This window comes from Hemiscyllium ocellatum, unplaced genomic scaffold, assembly GCF_020745735.1.
Source record: "Hemiscyllium ocellatum isolate sHemOce1 unplaced genomic scaffold, sHemOce1.pat.X.cur. scaffold_152_pat_ctg1, whole genome shotgun sequence".
NCBI classification, from domain to species: domain Eukaryota; kingdom Metazoa; phylum Chordata; class Chondrichthyes; order Orectolobiformes; family Hemiscylliidae; genus Hemiscyllium; species Hemiscyllium ocellatum.
The window spans coordinates 38,592-59,159 of record NW_026867800.1 but is presented as its reverse complement, the minus strand read 5'-3'; the positions used below and the strand labels follow the sequence as shown (position 1 = coordinate 59,159).

General features: G+C 46.3%; 1 long non-coding RNA gene across 1 annotated transcript in view; it reads left to right on the top strand.

Moving 5' to 3' along the window:
• Nucleotides 1-860: 860 nt before the first annotated feature.
• Nucleotides 861-20,568, top strand: part of LOC132810135 (uncharacterized) — a 56,407-nt gene continuing 36,699 nt past the window's right edge. The window contains exons 1-3 of the long non-coding RNA XR_009642740.1: nt 861-990; nt 14,620-14,756; nt 18,676-18,804. This is a non-coding gene — a long non-coding RNA (uncharacterized LOC132810135). The remainder of the gene's footprint in view (nt 991-14,619; nt 14,757-18,675; nt 18,805-20,568) is intronic.

Sequence of the window (20,568 nt, the reverse complement as noted above, 5' to 3'; positions counted from 1 at the left end):
ACCTTTTCCCTTTGGATTTGGAAAGCTCCTTTCACTGGCATCCTCTCTGTCAGTTGAAAGCCCCATCCATAAACTTACCGATATGATTGGCCCGGACCCTGGCCCCAGCGCAGTTCCAGGGGGACCATCCTCATGGATTATTTATTAAATCAGGTATGGGATGTGGGTGTCTCTGGCTGACCAGCCTTTCTTGCCCAGCCCGAGCTGCCCTTGAGCTGAGTAACTTGCTCGGCCATTTCAGAGGGTAATTGAGAGGCAAACACTTTGCTGTGGGGATGTCGTGCAGACCACGTGAGGATGAGCAGATGTCCTTATCTAAAGGACAAGGGTTTGGGGTTTTTGAACATCTGCAATGGTTTCATATTTATTTATGGATTGTTAATTACTATTTTTAAAATTATTTATGGTGAGATTAAAACCCACTTCCCCTGAACATTAGCTGAAGTTTTGGATAAATTCTCTCGCAGTAATACCACTCGGTCATCAATTCGCCTGCTCAGTGGTTGCTCATCCCTGAGCACTGATACCAGGGCATCATGAAGCTAAACCCATTCTTCCAACATGACTGTGTGATCCTGAGGTCTTCCAGCACTCTGGTGATATCATTCAGTCTCTCTCCCTTTGGTATCCCTCACTGTGTGGGTCTAATTGCAGCCTCTGTCAGAGCCTCCCGCTCTTGCAGTTACTCCAGATCCTGAGCGAACAGAATTCTCCACTCCAGAGAGATGCAACAGCGCAGACCAGGGATGGAGTGGGATTTTCCAGATCTCTGTGGGGTTCATTTCCATTCTCCATGTGTAAACCTCACTGCATCAGTCTAATTCCCCATTCTGTCTATTTTTCTGTCTCCTGTAGGTCCTCAGGAAAGTGCTGACTCCATAGACTTCCCAATTGCTGGGTGTCTCGTCCAACACCTCATTGAAGTTGATTGGTCAGCCAGAGAGACAAAAGGCAGAGAGATCTGGAGCCTTCAATAAATCCTGCAGTGAGGTAAGTTCACTCACAGTGTACACAGCAGGGAGCAATGGGAGGGCTCCAAACATCATCTAACATGACATGACATAGATACAGTGCTGGAGGGTAAGTACAGTACAGTACAGAAACACCCCTGGCTGAATCACCACGTCTACATTAACTTACGTTGCACTGAGACAGCATGGGGAGTTCATAGTTATCAATCCAGGCCGGTGCTGTCTTAGTGAGCATCAGGGCAACAGAGGGGAAAGCAGGCCTCCGACGAGATGTTGTGAATGCTGCCTGGGATCTTTCTGTTCTGTGTTCTCCCTCCAACACTGTACTAAGACTCACTACTCTGCAACACTCTATGTGTGGCATGGCTTGTGCACCGGTGTCTTCAGTCATTTTTAACTCCTATAACAGTTCCTGTCCCTGTAACTCCTCCCTTCCTGATAGACCCTCCACATATTTGAAACGTACTGCATTTTAGACTACCATCCCTTTCACTATAACTTGTTTCAGTGTCCACAACATGCTTTACTTCCGTACTATAATCCTCTTTACCTGGATACAGAGTGATACAGCACGGAAACAGAACCTGTGGTCCAACTCGTCAATGCTGCCCATGTTTCCTATACTGAATGAGTCTCATTTGCCTGCGTTTGGCCCTTAGCTCTTCAAACCTTCCCCTCTCCATGTTCCTGCCCAAAGGTCTTTTCCATGTTGTCATTGTTCTTGTTTCTCCCATGTGCCCCCTGGCACAAGGTTCTGTCTGTGCACCATCCTCTGTGGATAATGTTGCCCCTCAGCTCCCTCTTTAAATCTTTGCTCTCTCACCTCCAGTTTGTACCCTCAAGTTTTGGACTCCCTTACCCTTGGCTATTCACCATTCTTAGGCCCAATCCTTGTGACACTCCACCAGTCACTGTCCTCCAGTCTGATAAGCAACCCTCACCACTACCCTCTGTCTTCTACCTTTGAGCCAGTTCTGCATCTAAATAGCTACTTCTCCCTGTATTCCATGAGATCTAACCTTGCTAACCAGTCTCCCATAGGGAACCTTGTCGAACGCCTTACTGAAGTCCATATAGATCACATCTACCGCTCAGCCCTCATCAATCCTTATTGTTATTTATTCAAAAAACTCAGTCAAGTTTGTAAGGCATGATCTCCCACGCACAAAGCCATGTTGACTATCCCGATTCAGTCCTTGCCTTTCCAACTACATGTACATCCTGTCCCTCAGGATTCCCTCCAGCAACTTGCCCACCACCGAGGTCAGGCTCACTGGTCTATAATTCCCGGCTTGTCCTTACCACTCTTCTTAAACAATGGCACCGCATTAACCAACCTCCAGTCTTCCGGCACCTCACCTGTGACTATTGATTATACAAATATCTCAGCAAGAGGCTCAGTAATCACTTCTCTCGCTTCCCACAGAGTTCGAGGGTACACCTGATCAGGTCCTGGGAATTTACCCACCTTTATGCATTTCAAGCCATCAACACTTGCTCGTCTGTAATATGGATATTTTGCAAGGTGTCACTATCTATTTCCCGACATTCTATATCTTCCATATCCTTTTCCACAGTAAAAACTGATGCTAAATACTTGTTTAGTATCTCTGTCTTTTAAACGTTGTCATTGTACCCACATCCACCCTTCTTCAGCAAGTTCATTCCACAATCAAAACACCGTCTGTGGAACAATTTGCCCCCATGTCTTTTTTTGAACATTGCTCTCTTCTAAACTTTAAGACGTGGTCCCTCCTCTTGGGAGTCCCCCATCCTGTGTTAAAGACAACTACCATTAAATCGATCTATATACCTTATTTTTTAAAATTTACTTTTATAACATCACGTCTCAACTTCCAGGCTCGAGTGAAAAAAGACTCAGCCTGTCCAGCCATTTTGCAGAACTCAAGCCTTCCATACCCAGCAACGTCCTGGTAAATCTCTTCTGAATCCCCTGCAGCTTAATAATATCCTCCCTATAACTGGGCGACCAGAACTGGACAGAGTATTGCAGAACAGGCCTCACCAATGTCTGTGCAATCTCAACATGACGTCCCAAATTCTCCATTCAATGGACTGAGCAATAGTCAGGCATGCCAAGCACTGTCTTATCCATCCTGTGATGCAAACTTCAAGAATTATGTACCTGAACCCGGAGGTCCCTCTGCTCTAAAACACTAACTGAGGCCCGAACAGTAATTGTATCGGCTCTACCTTTGTTTGTTTTACCAAGTGCATTATCTTGCATTTATTCAGATTGAAGTCCATCTGCAATTTTTCAGCTCATTCACCCATATCATCAAGATCCCTTTGTAATCTTAGCAAACCTCCTTCACTGTCCACTATGTCACCCTCCAGCCTTCCAGCCCATCACACATGGCTGTCATTGGTACAAATACCTTTGTTAGCGGCTCCACAGTTCCTTCCCTAACATCCCACAATGCCCTGTGATACATGTAATCAGGTCCTGGGGCTTTCCATACCTTTGTGTTTTAAAACGTCCAGCACCACCTCTTCTATAACATGCCCTCTTTTCAAGCCATAGAGATGTACAAGGGAAACAGACCCTTCGATCCAACTCATCCATGCTGACCAGAAGATCTAAATAAGTCCATCCCATTTATCAGCATTTGGCCCATGTACCTCTAAACCCTTATTATTCACATACCCATCCATCCCTTAAATGTTGTCATAGTCTAAGTATGTGTTACTTTCTCCCTCAGCTCATTCCATACACACATCACCGTGTGCATAAAAAAGCTGACCCTTCAGTCCCTTTTAAACCTTTCCCCCTTTAACCTTAAACATATGCCCTTTAGTTTTGGACTCCCCAACCCCTGGTAAAAGACCTTGAATGCTTACCCAATCCATATCCCTCATGGATAATCCTCTGTCAGGTCACCCCTCAGTCTCTGATGCTCCAGTGAAAATAGCCCGAGCTTATTCAGCAACAACCCCGGCAACATCTTGTCAATCTTTTCTGAACACTTTCAAGCTTCCCAACCTCCTTCCTATAGCGGGATACTGGAATTGCAGCAAACTCCAAATATGGTCTAACGTATTACTCTTGTTCCCTGAGTTCCCCAGTCTTTGTCAACAGTAAGTTCTGGAGTCACAAAATGTGTTTAAAGTCTAGCCATATCCTACGGTTCCACACATCAATGATCTCATTGATCCTTAAGGAACACTATTTTGTTTCGAGTTACACTTTTACTCAATATAGTTATACAATCACTTTTGCATTCTCCCTATCCTTTCCTGCCGAGGCTATTTCATGTACCCTTTCTGCATTCCTGATTTCCACCCAAAGTGTATCCCTACAGCCCCTTGATCCTCATGCATTCCCTTGATCCAGCTGGCGATACCTGAAATATGCCCTTTTTCCTTGTCCAATAGACAGCCAGTGTTTCCGAGGGCTGTCAGCATTGAGCTGCACACAAACAGGAACATACTGGTGGTGATCGCTCAATTTATCTCACTTTTAAAATATTCTCAGTTGCCAGACTTCCCTTTCCCTGCAAATAGACTCCCTGATCACCTTTTGAAAGTTCCTGTCTAATACTGTCAAGATTGGTCTGGTCCCATTTCATACCTTGAACTTGTGGACCAGACCTGTTCTTTTCCATCTTTATTCTTAAGCTAAGAGAATTGTGGTCATTTTGGCAAAATGCATTCCCACTCACACATCAGTCCCTTTCCCGACCTTGTTTCCCAAGGGAAGGTCAGGCTTTGCCCCTTTCTCTTTTCAGACCATTTACATATTGTTTGGGAATTTCTTGAACATAATTACCAAATTGCTACCTTGCAAATGCTGAACACTGGCAGTCCCAGTCTAGGTTTGGAAAGTTGAAAAACCCCAACCATAACAGCCCTATTATTCTGATTGATATTTGAGATCTCCTGATATATTTGTTCCTCAGTCTGCCACAGACTATTCGGGGTCAGTAGGACAATCGTATCAAAGTGATGACCCATTCTTATTTCTCAGTTGCACTAACATAACTTCAGTGGGCAATCCCACAGGAATATCCTCTCTAAATCTTGCTGTGATGATTTATGCAATCAAAACCCACCACCACACATCCTCTCTTGCCTACCCTTTGATGCTTCCTGTAGCATCTCCACCTTGAACCAATGTGCTGACAGCCCTGCCCCTCCCTCGGCTTTGTTTCTGTAATAACTGTAATGTCCCAGTCCCATGTTCCAATCCATGCCCTGAGTTTATCTTCCGTAGCTGTCAGGCCCGTTGTATTGAAATAAATGCAGGTTAATCATCAGTTTCTCCCCATTTCCTGCTATATTCTTGCTTGCCTTGTCTGCTGAAATTGTTCTCATTAACTTGTGCATCAGCCTCAATCTTCTTTCTGGCCTTAGGACTGTTTAAGATGCAACACCCTACCAGACTGGTTTATATCCTCTCAAGCAGCTCCTACAATTCGCCCCACCAGGATGTGGATCCCCCTCCTGCTCCCAGTTCAGATGTCTTCCCCACCCTGTCAACATGTGCTGACAACTTCACACATCCAGAGACTTGTCCACCAAGGTCCCTTGTTCCTCAGTACTCCAGGTGGACCTACCATTCATGATGTATATCCTTCACTTATGAGACTTCCCACAGTGCATTACCTCACAGTGATCAGAAGTAAACTACATCTGCCATTACTCTGCTCAGTTTATCATCTGATCGATATCAGACTGCAGCCACACCGACCCGCCGAAGCACAACCCACCTATACCCCGACATTTACCCCTTTTACCTAACACTACGGGCAATTTAGCATGGCCAATTCACCTAACCCGCACATCTTTGTGACTGTTGGAGGAAACCGGAGCACCCTGAGTCGGGAATTGAACCCGGGTCTCAGGTGCTGTGAGGCAGCAGTGCTAACCGCTCTGCCACCGTGCCGCCCACAAGTTATGCTTTCACATCCAAGTTATTAGTGTACATAATAACCAGCAATGGTTCCTGCACAGATCCCTGTGGTACACCCACTGGTGAAAGAATTTCAAACATGAAGAAGTGTATCCGCTAATTTTGTATCTAATTTGCGAACTTGCCTTGTGGCTCTTTACATTTGAACCAGCCTTCCATGAGGGATTTTGTCAACCGTCTTATTCAAGTCCATGTAAACCACATCATCTGCACTGCCCTCATCAATATTTTTAGACACCATTTCAAAAAAACTGAACTGAAGTCCTCAGACAGTATCGTCCTCTACCACATCCGTGATGACGCTGCCGAGGTGATCTTTGCCTTTGCAAGTGTCGATTCATCCTCACAATTGTTCCCAATAACCGCCCCCCCCCCCCCCCCCCCCGCTGTCAGACTATCTGCTCTGTAATTATCTGGCCAATCTCTGCTGCCCTTCTTGAACAAAGGAACCGCATTAGCGATCCTCCAGTCTTTCAGAACTTTACCTGTGGCCAGCAAAGTATTAAAAATATACACCAGGGCCCCAGCAAACTCCAGCCTTCCTTCCCATAGCAACTTGGGATACATTTCATGAGGCACTGGGGATTTCTCCACCTTTATGCCTGTGAAAACATTTAATACCTCCTCCTTATTCATCTTATCATGTTCTAAAACCTCACCATCCCCACTGAAATCCCCGACTACAATGCCTTTCTCCTGTGTCAATACAGATGGGAAGCTTTCATTGAAGACCTTACCTACTTCCTCTGGCTCCATGCACGGATTGTCCCTTTGGTTTCTAACAAGCCTCGCTGTTTACCTGGGAATCGTCTTCCTCTAACTGTACTCATTAAACACATTGTGGCCTCTCCTTAACAGTATCTGAAAAGGATATTTCATGCCCATTATTTGCCCATCATTTTAAGGATCCCCTTGCACTCTCTATACGTTGGTCGGTCTTTGCCTGTTTTCATCGCATTGTATTTCCTTTATCAAGCTCAGGATATCGCTTGACCAGTATTCACTGGAGTTACTGCCTTTGTCAATCACTCTTCGCAGAACACACTGGCCTTGAATTCTCCCTGTATCACTTTGACGCACTTCCTCTTTCTGAATATGAACCCAACTGCAAATAGTTCCTCCCGGTCTGTGTTTGCCAGATCCTGTCTCGTGATAATGATAATGCCCAGTGACAGTGATATTCTAACAATTAGGGGGCTTCCACAAATTTGGCGTCTTCACCTCTGCCTTGTCCTTATATTTTACCAAAATGCCTTTGAAACCAACTGTTATGACCCCCATCACCAAAACACTATAAAAATCCTTACGTTTGTCATCTTGTCCAGCACCTACAGCCCACTCTGTCTGTAACATCCAGCCCTTACTGACCTGCCCACCTGTGTACCTTCCTCCAGCCTCTCCAGCACATGATGTCACTGTAACCTTCTCCAGTCCCAGCAGCACTCCTCCATCCTGTCCTACAGCACCTTCATTACCTCTAACCTTCCACCATCCATTTCACCTCACTGTCTGTACAGAGTCCTCCAGTTCCTACAGCGTTTCCTGCCAACCCTCCCTTTGTGTAACATTGTGAAGCCACCTGAAAGCTCCTGAGATCTGTAACCTTGCCCTCTCTCTCTCTTCAATCTTCTCTGTCTCTGTGACTAACTCCCATCAGTACAATGTTTCTTACCTCTGATCACCTCCAGTCAGGACGAGCCTTCTTAGCTCTCGAACATCCTGCAGCCACTAAAAGCATCAATGTGCCTGAAATATCCTCTCAATTGTTGCAACAATTCACATTCCCACAACTGCATCTGTCCATAACATTAGTCAGTCCATAGAATCCTTGCTAACTCAGTAACCTCACCCAGTGTGTACAACTCTGAGTATGCCTAACTTCATCCAGTTTCCCCAACTGTCCCTACCTCTAATTGTAGAGAGAATCCACAACCTTCCCTATTGTGTTAACTCCCTCTAGTCCCTCTCATGGACACCATCTATGTAACCTTCTCCTGTTCCAAGAGACCCTTGTGAACTTGTGACCTAGTCCAATCTCTGCAGTGCTCTGTATAATCAGCCTCACTGTGCCTGGAACCTGGCTTCAATTCCAGCCTTGGCCGACTGTCTGTGTGGTCTTTGCATGTACTCCCCTCTGACTGTGTGGGTTTCTTCCGGGTGCTCCGGTTTCCTTCCATAGCCCAACATTTGCACGATACGTGGATTGGCCATCAGAAATTCACTGTAGTATTCAGGCAAGTGTAGTTTAGGTGAGTTCACCACGAGAAAGGCAGTGTTTAATGGACAGGGAGAGGGATGGGTCCGGTTAGAATGCTCTTTAGAGGGTTGATGTGGATTTGTTGGGCCAAATGGCCTTTTTCCACACTGTGGAGATTCTATTCAGGTTATTGCCCAGTCCTGTCAACCATCCCCAATACTCTCCTTATATGTGGAGTCTCCAACAGTCTCTAAAACACTCCTTGGCGATGTAAGCTTCTCCAGTCCTTACCACAATCGATATGGCTGTCACCACTTCCTGCCTTTAGAATAATCCCTAAAATTATTGCCATTCGTTACATCACTCCCAATCACTGTTCCATCCTGAAACCCCCAAAAACATTTATATCTCTGTAAACTCATCTGAACTGTCTATATTTCCTTTTGACAATCCCATTCTGAGACTTTCTCCATATCAAAGAAGTCATTAAGTGTAGGTAACCCTTATTATTGTAACCTCCCTCCAGCCTTACAGCACTGAGGATCTGTAGAAACTCTTTTCAAACCGACAGCCATCTCTGTGTCTGTAATCTCCTCCACTCCCCATAATACATTCTCTCTGAGCTCTTCTGTAGTCCATTAAACACTCCCTAACACTGTCTGCATCAGTGTAACCTTCTCCAAAAACACAACGTTCCTTATCTGTGTAAATCCCGACACCAGTCCCTATCCCTCTAAGCTCCGCCTATCAATACAACCCTCCGTGTGTGTATTCACCTTCAGTCCCAACATCCCTCCCTATCTGTGTAATCTTCTCCATGTTCTTTTTTGTTCAGTATCTTCAACTGTCCCTGTCAGTGTAATCTCTTCCGGACCTGAAAACTCCCCCTCTCTTTAACTTTCTCAGTCTACACAACCCTCACTATCTGTAACCTACTCCTGTTGGAGAACCCTCCCTCTGTGAACTGCTCCAAATCTTCAACTCTCTATGAGCTCCTGCAGTCTTACAGCCCTCCCTGTGCACATAACCTCTTCCAGTCCCTAAAACGCCATCAGTCTGTGGAGTCCCTACCAGCATCCCTATCTGTGTTATCCTGTCAGGTCCCTGCTACACTCCCGATCTGTAGATCCCACTCCAATGCCTGTGTTTCACCCGGTCCTGTTCCTACAAGACTCATTAACTATGTAACATTCTCCCGTCACTATCACCCACCGTGTCAATGTAAGCTCCTCCTGTATCTCCATCCAGTTACGCATTTCCATAACCTTCTCCAGCTCTTACATCCCTATCTGTGTAAACATCACTCTCCACTTGAACCCTCCCTACCGCAGGAACTTCCTCCTGTTTGTGCTATGCTCCCTTATCTGTGAAACTGTCTCCAACCAAACTTGCCACCCCAATCTCTCAAAAACGAACCCAGATTCCACAGCCTCCATGTCTAAATAACCCCCAGAGCCTAAGCCTTCCTAGATCTTTAAACATCTTCAGTCACGATGACCCTCCATATCTCAGTTTGTTCCGCCAGATGTTACAAAACTCTTTATCTCTGTAACCTACTCAGCTGCCAAAAACAGTCCCTGTCTGTGTAATCGAGCCCTGTCCTACCAACAACCTTATCCCTGTAAACTCCGCAATCACTCGTAGCATTCCAACTGTTTGTAATTTTTATTAATGACTTGGATGAGGGCATTGAAGGATGGGTCAGCAAGTTTTTAGATAACACAAAGATTGGAGGTGTCGTTGAAAGTATAGAGGGCTGTTGTAGGCTGCAGCGGGACATTGACAAGATACAGAGATGGGCTGAAAGGTGGCAGATGGAGTTCAACCTGGATAAATGCGAGGTGATGCATTTTGGAAGGTCGAATTTGAAAGCTGAATACAGGATTAAGGATAGGATTTTTGGCAGTGTGGAGGAACAGAGGGATCTTGGGGTGCAGGTACATAGATCCCTTAAAATGGCCACCCAAGTGGACAGGGTTGTTAAGAAAGCATATGGTGTTTTGGCTTTCATTAACAGAGAGATTGAGTTTAAGAGTCGTGAGATCTTGTTGTAGCTCTATGAAACTTTGGTTAGACCGCACTTAGAATACTGCATCCAATTCTGGTCACCCTATTATAGGAAAGATGTGGATGCTTTGGAGAGGGTTCAGAGGAGGTTTACCAGAATGCTGCCTGGACTGGAGGGTTTATCTTATGAGGAGAGGTTGACTGAGAGCAGACTTTTTTCATTGGACGAAAGGAGGAGGAGAGGGGACCTAATTGAGGTATACAAGATAATGAGAGACATAGATAGAGTCGATAGTCAGAGACTATTTCCCAGGGCAGAAATGACTAACATGAGGGGTCATAGTTTTAAGCTGTTGGAGGAAAGTATAGAGGGGATGTCAGAGGCGGGTTATTTACACAGAGTTGTGAGAGCATGGAATGCGTTGCCAGCAGCAGTTGTGGAAGCAAGGTCATTGGGGACATTTAAGAGACTCCTGGATATGCATATGGTCACAGAAATTTGAGGGTGCATACATGAGGATCAATGGTCGGCACAACATGGTGGGCTGAAGGGCCTGTTCTGTGCTCTACTGTTCTATGTTCTATGGTCTAATTAGAGACAGTCAGCATGGGTTTGTGAGGGACAGGTCATGCCTCACAAACCTTATTGAATTCTTTGAGGATATGACAGAATACGATGATGGCTCATGCAGAAAAGAAGGATGATTGGGATACAGGGAAATCTGTCTGTCTGGATACAGGATTGGATGGCCCAGAGAAGACAGAGGGTGGCAGCAGATGGACAGTATTGAGCCTGGAGCTCAGTGACCAGTGGGGTTCTGTAACAATCGGCTCTGGCACTCTGTTCTTTGTGATTTTTGTCAATGACTCGGATTGTGGGTTAGTACGTTTGCCAATCGCATGACGGTTGATGGAGTGATGGGGAATGTGGAGGGCTGTTGTAGGTTGCAGTGGGACATTGACAGGACGCAGAGCTGGGCTGGGAGTGGCAGATGGAGTCCAATCTGGAAAAATGTGAAGTGATTCATTCTGGAAGGTGGAATTTGAATGCAGGATACAGGGTGAAAGGCAGAATGCTTGGCAGTGTGGAAGTACAGAGAGACCATGGGGTCCATGTCCATTGATCCCTCAAAATAGCCACGCACGTTGGTAGGGTTGTTAAAAAGGCATATGTTGTGTTGGCTTCCCTAAGAAGGGGATTGATTGTAAGAGCCGTGAGGTGTTACTGCATCTTTATAGCATCCTGGTGAGACCACACTTGGAATATTGTGTTCAGTTCTGGTCCCCTGTTTACAGGAAGGATGTGCAAGTTTTAGCGAGCGTACACCCGAGATTTACCAGGATGCTGCCTGGACTGGAGGGCAGTTCTTACAAAGAAAGGTTGAGGGAGCTAAGGCTTTTTTCATTGGAGTGAAGAAGGGAGCGGGCTGACTTTGTGGAGGTGAACAAGTTGATAAGAGGCACAGAGAGAGAGTGAATAGTCAGAGACATTTCCTCCTATGGAATAAATGGTTATTACAAGGCGGTATAATTTTAAGGTGAATGGAGGATGGATAAGCGGGTAGAGAATGGTAGGTGGTTGGAATGCACTGCCAGTGGTGGTAGTAAAATTAGACACATTCGGGACATTTAATAGACTCTTGGATAACATGTGGATAATAGTGAAATGAAGGGTATGTAGTTTACTTTGTTCTTACAGTTGGATAAAAGGTTGGCATGAAATCATGGCCGAAGGGTCTTGGGCTGTACTGTTCTGCGTTCTGTGTTCTGTCTGGTATACTGGGTGATAAACTCAGAGCAGTGTAAAAGGATATGGCATTCAGGAGGAGCTAGTGAACTGGATACAAAATTGGCTTGATGGTAGGAGACAGAGGGTGATGGGAGACATGTTGTGTTTCTGACTGGAGACATGTGACCAGTGGTGTAATGGGTCCACTGTTGTTTGTCATTTGGATAAATGGTTTGGATGGGAATATTGGTTTCCTGGTAAGTAAGCTTCTTGGGTGACACTGACATTGGTGGTAAAGTGGACAGTGAAGAAGGTTATCTATGATACAACAGGATGAACAGTTCTGCTGGGATAGTGGGCTGAAAAATAGCAGATGGAGTTTAATTAGATAAATGTGAAGTGTTCCATTTTGGTGAAACAAACCAGGGTGGGACTTGTACAGTTATTGTTCGGGCCCTGGGTGGTGTTTTCAGTCAGAGATCCAGTGACCCAGGTACACAGTTCTTTGAAAGTGGTGTCACAGGTAGACAGGCTGGTGAAGCAGGCGTTTGGTGTGGTTATCTTCATTCGGGAGAGCATTAAGCGTAAGAGTTGGGATGTCATGTTGTGGCTGTAAAAGACATTGGTGGGGCCACAGTAAAAAACATTGTTGATCAGTAGGAAGAACTCATCTAGTTCACTAACCTCCTCTAGTGAAGGACATCTGACATTCTAACCTGACTCCAGACCCACAGCAATATGGCTGACTCTGAGCTACCCTCTGGGTAATTAGCAGTGGGGACAAAGAACGTTGTTCCAGGCAGTGACACCCACACCCCATGAATGAATATATAAAAATACCTATGTCCCTCCCTACCTCTGCAAACCCCTCCAGCTGCAGCAATTCAGACTGGCTTTGTAACACCCAGACCACTCTCTGTAACACTCTCACCACCTCCAGCACCTTCACCTCTCCCTGTTCCTATTGTGTCAATGAACCCTGACCAAGGTTCCCCTTCCCACAGACCTGCTCCTGTGAGCAGACCCATTGCAATCCATGAACATTTACTCCTAAAACACACTCTCACTTCAGGACTTTATGGTGATCTTCTCAGCCTCATAATCTAGTATGATCCCTTTTGTCCTGAGTGAGGGATCAGTGGGAGTTTCTTGCTGAGGATTTTACTTTTTCAATCGAACGTTCTTTTGTTGAGTACTTTGCATTGTTCCTACAAATGTTTTCCACTGTTCATTTTCAGACACATATTTCAGTCTGTTTAGCCTGTTTACCTTGGTCAGTTCTCCTCTCAAACTCTAGTTGTAGCTTGTTCTTTCTGTGATTCACTTTAAAACTTTATATTTCCTTAAACTGTACTTCATCACAATTTCCCGAAGGATCTCTGCAGGTGACATTACTCATTCACTAAGTTTCATTACATGGTCGCTCTGCGATAGTTATGTCCCTTAACAGTTGCACAATGTGTTTTTCAAAGAAACACTGAAAAAAAATTAACCGAACTGCACTTCCAATATCAATGTCGTCCGTGTGATTGTCCCAGATTATACAAATATTGAAGTTTTCCAAAATTATCACAATACCTTTGTTAAAAAATTCCAATGAGTTCCTGTTTAATGCAGTGATGAGCAATGGAATGCTGTCTGGTGGCTAAAACTGCTGCTTGTGTCCTTGGCAAGTAGTAGGCAGAGTTTACATTCAGACTGACTCTACTTCATGATCTGCGGCCAAATGCTTTCTCTGTAATGCCTTTGTTATCCATTATTGTTAGCGTTGCCCATTTTGCCTGAGTTTGCACAGGATTACGAACCACTGAATATTTTTGTTCACCCTGTATCCATGTCTCCCTGGTGTCTAAATCACTTTTATATCTGTGTCACAAATCCATTCACCTTATTGCAGCAACATTGTCCATTCAAAAAAAAACATAATATCCTCTCTTCCACAATTTTCTGTCACAAATCTATTTGCTGATGTACAATTTTAGTTTAACTCTGCCCCATCCTGTTCCTTTCTGTTTGTCTTCAGCCACATTCCCATGCTGTTCCATTGCTTCACCTTTTCCCTTTGGATTTGGAAACCTCCTTTCACCTGCATCCTCTCTGCCAGTTTAATGCCCTATCCAATAACCTACCAACATGATTGGCCAGGACACAGGTCCCAGCACAGTTCCAGGGGGCCCATCCTGGTAGCTTTCATTTTAAAATCAGGTAGGGGATGTGGGTGTCTCTTACTGACCAGCCTTTCTTGCTCAATCCTAGAATCCCCTGAACTGAGTAACTTGCTCGGCCATTTCAGAGGGTAATTGAGAGGCAAACACTTTGCTGTGGGTATTATCATGCAGACCAGGACAGGATGGGCAGATGTTCGTATCTAAAGGACAAGTGTTTGGATTTGTTGTACTTCAGGAATGGTTTCATACTTATTAGTGGATTGTTAATAATTGTTTTTAAAATTATTGATTTCAAATGTCTCCTTTTCAGATGGCGGGATTCAAACCTGTCTCCCCTGAACATTAGCTGAGGTTTTGGATACATTCTCTCACAATAATAGCACTAGGGCATCACTTCATCTGCTCATCCCTGAGCACTGATACAAGGGCATCATGAAGCTAAACCCATTCTTCCAACATGACTGTGTGATCCTGACATCTTCCAGCAATCTGGGACTATTACTTAATATCGCTCCATTTTACAGATCTCTGTGGGACTCAGTGCCATTCTCCATGTGTAACCATCACTGCATCTGTTTAATTTCCCATTCTGTCTATTTCTCTGTCTCCTGTAGGTACTCAGGAAAGTCCTGACTCAATAGCCTTCCCAGCTGCGGGGTGGATTATCCATCACCACATTGAACGCAGTTGGTCTGCCAGAGGGAGACAAAGGGAAAGGAGATCTGGAGCCTTCAATAAATCCTGTAGTGAGGTAAGGCCCCCCACAATGCACAGAGCAAAGAACAATGAGAGGGCTCCAAACATCTGTTAACACAACATGACATAGATACAGTGCTGGAGGCGAGCACAGTACACACACACCTCGGACTCAATCACCGCCCCAATGCAACTTCTGTTATATTAAAGCTCACTACTCTGCAATACTGTATCTATGGCATGTCTTGTAGTCCAGTGTCTTCAATAATTTTTAATTCCTGTAACAGATCCTATGGCTGTAACCTCCTCCCTTCCCGATAGTCCCTACACATATTTGAAATGTACTGCATTCCAGATGACCATCCCAACCCCTGTAACTTTATTCAGTGTCTACAATATGCCTTATCTCGGTAATCTCCTCCTTCAATAAGGTAAAAACAAGGACTGCAGATGCTGGAAACCAGCGTCTAGATTAGAGTGGTGCTGGAAAAGTACGGCAGGTCAGGCAGCATCCGAGGAACAGGAAAATCGACGTTTCGGGCGAAAGCCCTTCCTCAGGAACAGAGGCGGGGAGCTTGCAGAGTGGAGAGATAAATGAGCGAGGGTGGGAATGGGAAGAAAGTAGCATAGATAACAATAGGTGAATGGGGTGGGGAAGAAGGTGCTAGGTCAGAGTGGAGGATGGGGGAAGGTAGCAATGAGTACAATGGGTGAATGGGGGTGGGGATGGGGGTGAGAGGTCAGAGATGAGGATGGAGTGGATAAGGTGGGAAGGGAGATAGGCCATTAGGACAGGTCATGAGGGCGGTGCTGAGCTGGAAGGCTGGAGGTGGGGTGAGATGGGGGAAGGGAAAATGAGGAAACTGGTGAAGTCCACAATTATGCCCCGGGGTTGAAGTGTTCCGAGGCGGAAGGTGAGGCGTTCTTCCTCCAGGCGTCGGGTGGTGAGGAAGCAGCGATGGAGGAAGCCCAGGACCTGCATGTCCTCGGCAGAGTAGGAGGGGTAGTAGAAATGTTGGGTCACAGGCCGGTGGGGTTGATTGGAACGGGTGTACCAGAGATGTTCCCTAAAGTGCTCTTCTAGGAGGTGTCCAGTCTCCCCAATGTAGAGGAGACCGCATCGGGAGCAGCGGATACAATAAATGATATTGGTGGATGTGCAGGTAAAACGTTGGATGTGGAAGGCTCCTTTGGGGCCTTGGATGGTGGTGAGGGGAGAGGTGTGGGCGCAGGTTTTGCAATACCTGCGGTGGCAGGAGAAGGTGCCAGGAAGGGAGAGTGGGTTTTTGGGGGGCGTGGAACTGACCAGGTAGTCACGCAGGGATGGTCTTTGTGGAAAGTGGAGAGGGGTGGGGAGGGAAATATATCACTGGTGGTGGGGTCAGTTTGGAGGTGGTGGAAATGGCGGCGGATGATTTGGTTTATGGGAAGGTTGGTAGGGTGGAAGGTGAGAACTAGGGGCATTCTGTCCTTGTTACGGTTGGAGGGGTGGGGTTTGAAGGCGGAGGTGCGGGATGTGGACGAGATGCGTTGGAGGGCATCTTTTACCAGGTGGCAAGGGAAAATCCGATCTCTAAAGAAGGAGGCTATTTGGTGTGTTCTGTGGTGGAACTGGCCCACCTGGGAGCAGGTACGGCGGAGGCAGAGGAATTGGGAATAGGGGTTGGGAATTTTGCAAACGGTAGGGTAGGAAGTTATGTAATCTAGGTAGCTGTGGGAGTCGGAAGGTTTGTAAAAAAATGTCAGTGTCAAGTCGGTTGTCATTAATGGGGATGGAGAGGTCCAGGAAGGGGAGGGAGGTATCAGAGATGATCCAGGCAAATTTAAGTTCAGGATGGAATGTGTTGGTGAAGTTGATGAATTGCTCAACTTCCTTGAGGGAGCACGAGGTGGTGCCAATGCAGTCATCAATGTTGCAGAGGAAGACGTTGGGAGTGGTGCCATTGTAACGACGGAAGATGGACTGTTCTACGTAGCCAACAAAGAGACAGGCATAGCTGGGGCCCATGCGGGTGCCCATTGCTACCCCTTTGGTCTGGAGGAAGTGGGAGGATTTGAAGGAAACATTGTTAAGGGTGAGGACAAGTTCAGCCAAACGAATGAGAGTATCGGTGGAAGGGTACTATTGTGGACGTCGGGAGAGGAAGAAACGGAGGGCTTTAGAGGTCCTGGTCATGGTGGATGGAGGTGTAGAGGGATTGGATATCCATTGTGAAGATGAGGCATTGGAGGTCAGGGAAACGGAAGTCTTGGAGGAGTGGAGGGTGTGGGTGGTGTCTCGAACGTATGTGGACAGTTCATGAACTGGGGGAATAGGAAAATGTCGAGGTAGGCAGACATGAGTTCGGTGGGGCAGGAGCATGCTGAGACAATGGGTCGGCCAGGGTGGTCAGGCTTGTGGATCTTGGGAAGGAGGTAGAACCGGGCAGTGGGTGATTCTGGACAATGAGGTTGGAAGCTGTGGGTGGGAGATCTCCTCCTGAGGTGATGACGTTCTGTGTGCTCTGGGAGATGACGGTTTGGTGATGGGAGGTGGGTCATGGTGAAGGGGGTGGTAGGAGGAGGTGTCTTTGAGTTGGCATCATGGCTTCAGCGGTGTAGAGGTCAGTGCACCAGACTACCTCTGCACCCCCTTTATCTGCTGGTTTGATGGTGAGGTCGGGATTGGAGCAGAGGAAGTGGAGGGCTGGGCGTTGTGAGGGTGAGAGGTTGGAGTGAGAGAGGGGGTAGATAGGTTGAGGCAGTTAATGTGTCGGTGGAAGTTGGAAATGAAGAGATCGAAGGCAGGTGATAGGCCAGCGCGGGGTGTCCAGGTGGATGGAGTGTATTGGAGGCCGGAAAAGGGGTTCTCAGAAAATAGGTGGAAGTGTTCATTGTAAAAGTAAGCTTTGAGGCGGAGGCGGTGGAAGGAGCGTTCGACGTCATGGTGTGTATTAAATTAATTGATGTGTGGACGGAGAGGGATAAAGATGAGGCCTTTGCTGAGGACTGATCATTCGTCCTCAGTGAGGGGGAGGTCAGGGGGAATGGTGAAAACTCGGCAGGAGTGGGAGCTGGGACCAGGCGTAGGTGTGGAGCTGGGGGCGGCGACGGTGCCTGTAACTGGTGTGGGTGTGGTGTTAGGGGGAATGGGGATGGAGTCATGGGCAGGTGTGGTGTTCCCCTCAGGGTTCTGCGGGCGGGGATGGTGACGGTGGGACCTGGGAGTGGTGTCAGCAGAATGCAGGTGAGTGGTGTTGGTGGGGACGGAAGTGTTGGCAAACACGGCAGTGGGGGGGAGCGGCAGTCACTGAGTGTGTGACATCAGCGATGATGTGAGGGACGAAAGTGATGTCACTTGTGGTGTATGAGGAATTGTAAGGGGCGGAAATGGCATTTACTTTATTTTAACCAATAATTTCCTGTCACAAATCTATTTGATAATGTCGTATTTTAATTAAACTCAGTCCCTTACTGTTTCTTTCTGTTGGTCTTCATCCACATCGCCATGGTGTTCCAATATTTCAACCTTTCTCTTTGGTCTTGGGAATTTCCATTCACCTGAGACCTGTCCCCCTCCTCATCTGTGTCCGTTTATAGCACACTGCATAATCCTGGTACCAGAGGAGCCTATCGCAATGAAATAGCTCAGTCCTCCCTGAGTGCTCACTGGTCAGAACCACTTCTAATGATACCATTGTGTGATCCTGACACCTTCCAGCACACTGCTGATATCACTCAGTCTCTCTCCATGTGATATCCCTCACTGTGTGGGTCTAATTGCTGCCTCTGTCAGTGCCTCTCACTCTTGCAGTTCCTCCAGATCCTGAGCCAACAGCATTCCCCACTCCAGAGGGAAGCAACTGCACAGGCCATGGATGGAGACTGGGAATTTCCATATCTCTGTGGGACTCAGTGCCATTCTCTATGTTCATTGTGGGACTTCATTGCATTAGTCTAATTTCCCATTCTGTCTATTTCTCTGTCTCCTGTAGGTATTCCTGATGTCCCTGACTCAGCACAATTCCCAATTCCTGTCTCGTCCATCACCACATTGAAGACGGTTGGTCAGTCAGAGAGAGATGGAGAGTGAGATCTGGAGCCTTCAGTAAATCCTGCAGCCAGTAAGATCACTCACAGTAAACAGCACAGGGAGGAGTTCATTGGCTTTAATTCAGAACCTGAGGGCATGATGTAGGAATAATGCTGGACAAGGAACATGAGAAAAATCTCAGGCTTCATTATCACCATCTTGTCTGTAAATTCATCTGTTCCACAGAACCCTCCCTATGTCTGCCATTTTCTCCACTGTCTGTTTCATCGATACCACCTTCCCTATCTCTATCAGCCCCTACAATCCTGCTTATCCCTGTAAGCTCCTCATATCAGTAAAACTCTCCAAGTTTCTGCCTTTGTCTTTAATCCTGGGTTCTGTCACATCTCTCCTTAACTGAAGAAAATTAACTCTTCAGTTCCTTAAGCCATCCCTGTCAGTGTAGTCCTTTCCAGACCTGAAAAACCTCCCTGTCTTTGTGACTTTTTTGAACTCCTGCTACCTTCATGATCTCTGTAACCTTCCCGTCACGCCAACAAAAAAGCTCTGTACCTTAGTAACCTCCTCCAGCTGTTAGACTCCTCCTTGTCTCTGGGCACAAAGCAGAGTGACCCTGCTTCTCTCAAAATTAGTTTCTGCATTTCTAATGATGACTATAAACTCTTCCTGTCTCTAAGACACACTCAGTCTCTGTAAACTCTGCTGGTCCCTATTGATGTAATTTCCTTTAGTAACTACAAACCTTTCTACCTTTAATCTCTTCCAGACGCGACCACGCAGTTTATTTCTATAACCTCCATGAGTGATACAGTCATAGAGATGTAGAGCACGGAAACAGACCCTTCGGTCCAACCTGTGCATGCCAACCAGATATCCCAACCCAATCTAGTCTCACCTGCCAGCACCCGGCCCATATTCTTCCAAACCCTTCCTATTCATATGCCCATCCAAACGCCTCTTAAATGTTGAAATTGTACCATCCTCCACCACATCCTCTGGCAGCTCGTTCCATACACGTACCACCCTCTACGTGAAAAAGCTGCCCCTTATGTCTCTTTTATATCTTTCCCCTCTCACCCTAAACCTATGCCTTTGAGTTCTTGTCTCCCTGACCCCAGGGAAAAGACTTTGTCTATTTATCCTATCCTATCCATGCCCTCATAATTTTGTAAATCTCTGTAAGGTCACCCCTCAGCCTCCGAAGCTCCAGGGAAAACCGCCCAAGCCTGTTCAGCCACTCCCTGTAGCTCAAATCCTCCAGCCCTGGCAACATCCTTGTAAATCTTTTCTGAACCCTTTCAAGTTTCACAACAATTCTTCCGATAGGAAGGAGACCGGAATTGCATAAAATATTCCAACAGTGGCCTAACCAATGTTGTGTACAGCCGCAACATGACCTTCCATCTCCTGTACTGAATACTCTGACCAATAAAGAAAAGCATACCAAATGCCGCCTTCACTATCCTATCTACCTGCAACTCTACTTTCAAGGAGCTGTGAATTTGCACTCCAAGGTCTCTTTGGTCAGCAACACTCCCTAGGACCTTACCATTACCTGTATAAGTCCTGCGAAAACTTGCTTTCCCAAAACGCAGCACATCACATTTATCTGAATTAAACTCCATCTGCCAGTTAGCCCATTGTCTCATCTGGTCCAGATCCTGTTGTAACCCTCTTCGCTGTCCACTACACCTCCAATTTTGGTGTCATCTGTAAACTTACTAACTGTACCTCCTATGTTTGCACCTAAATCATTTATGGAAATTACAAACAGTAGAGGGCCCAGCACTGATCCTTGTGGCACTGCTCTGGTCACAGGCCTCCGGTCTGAAAA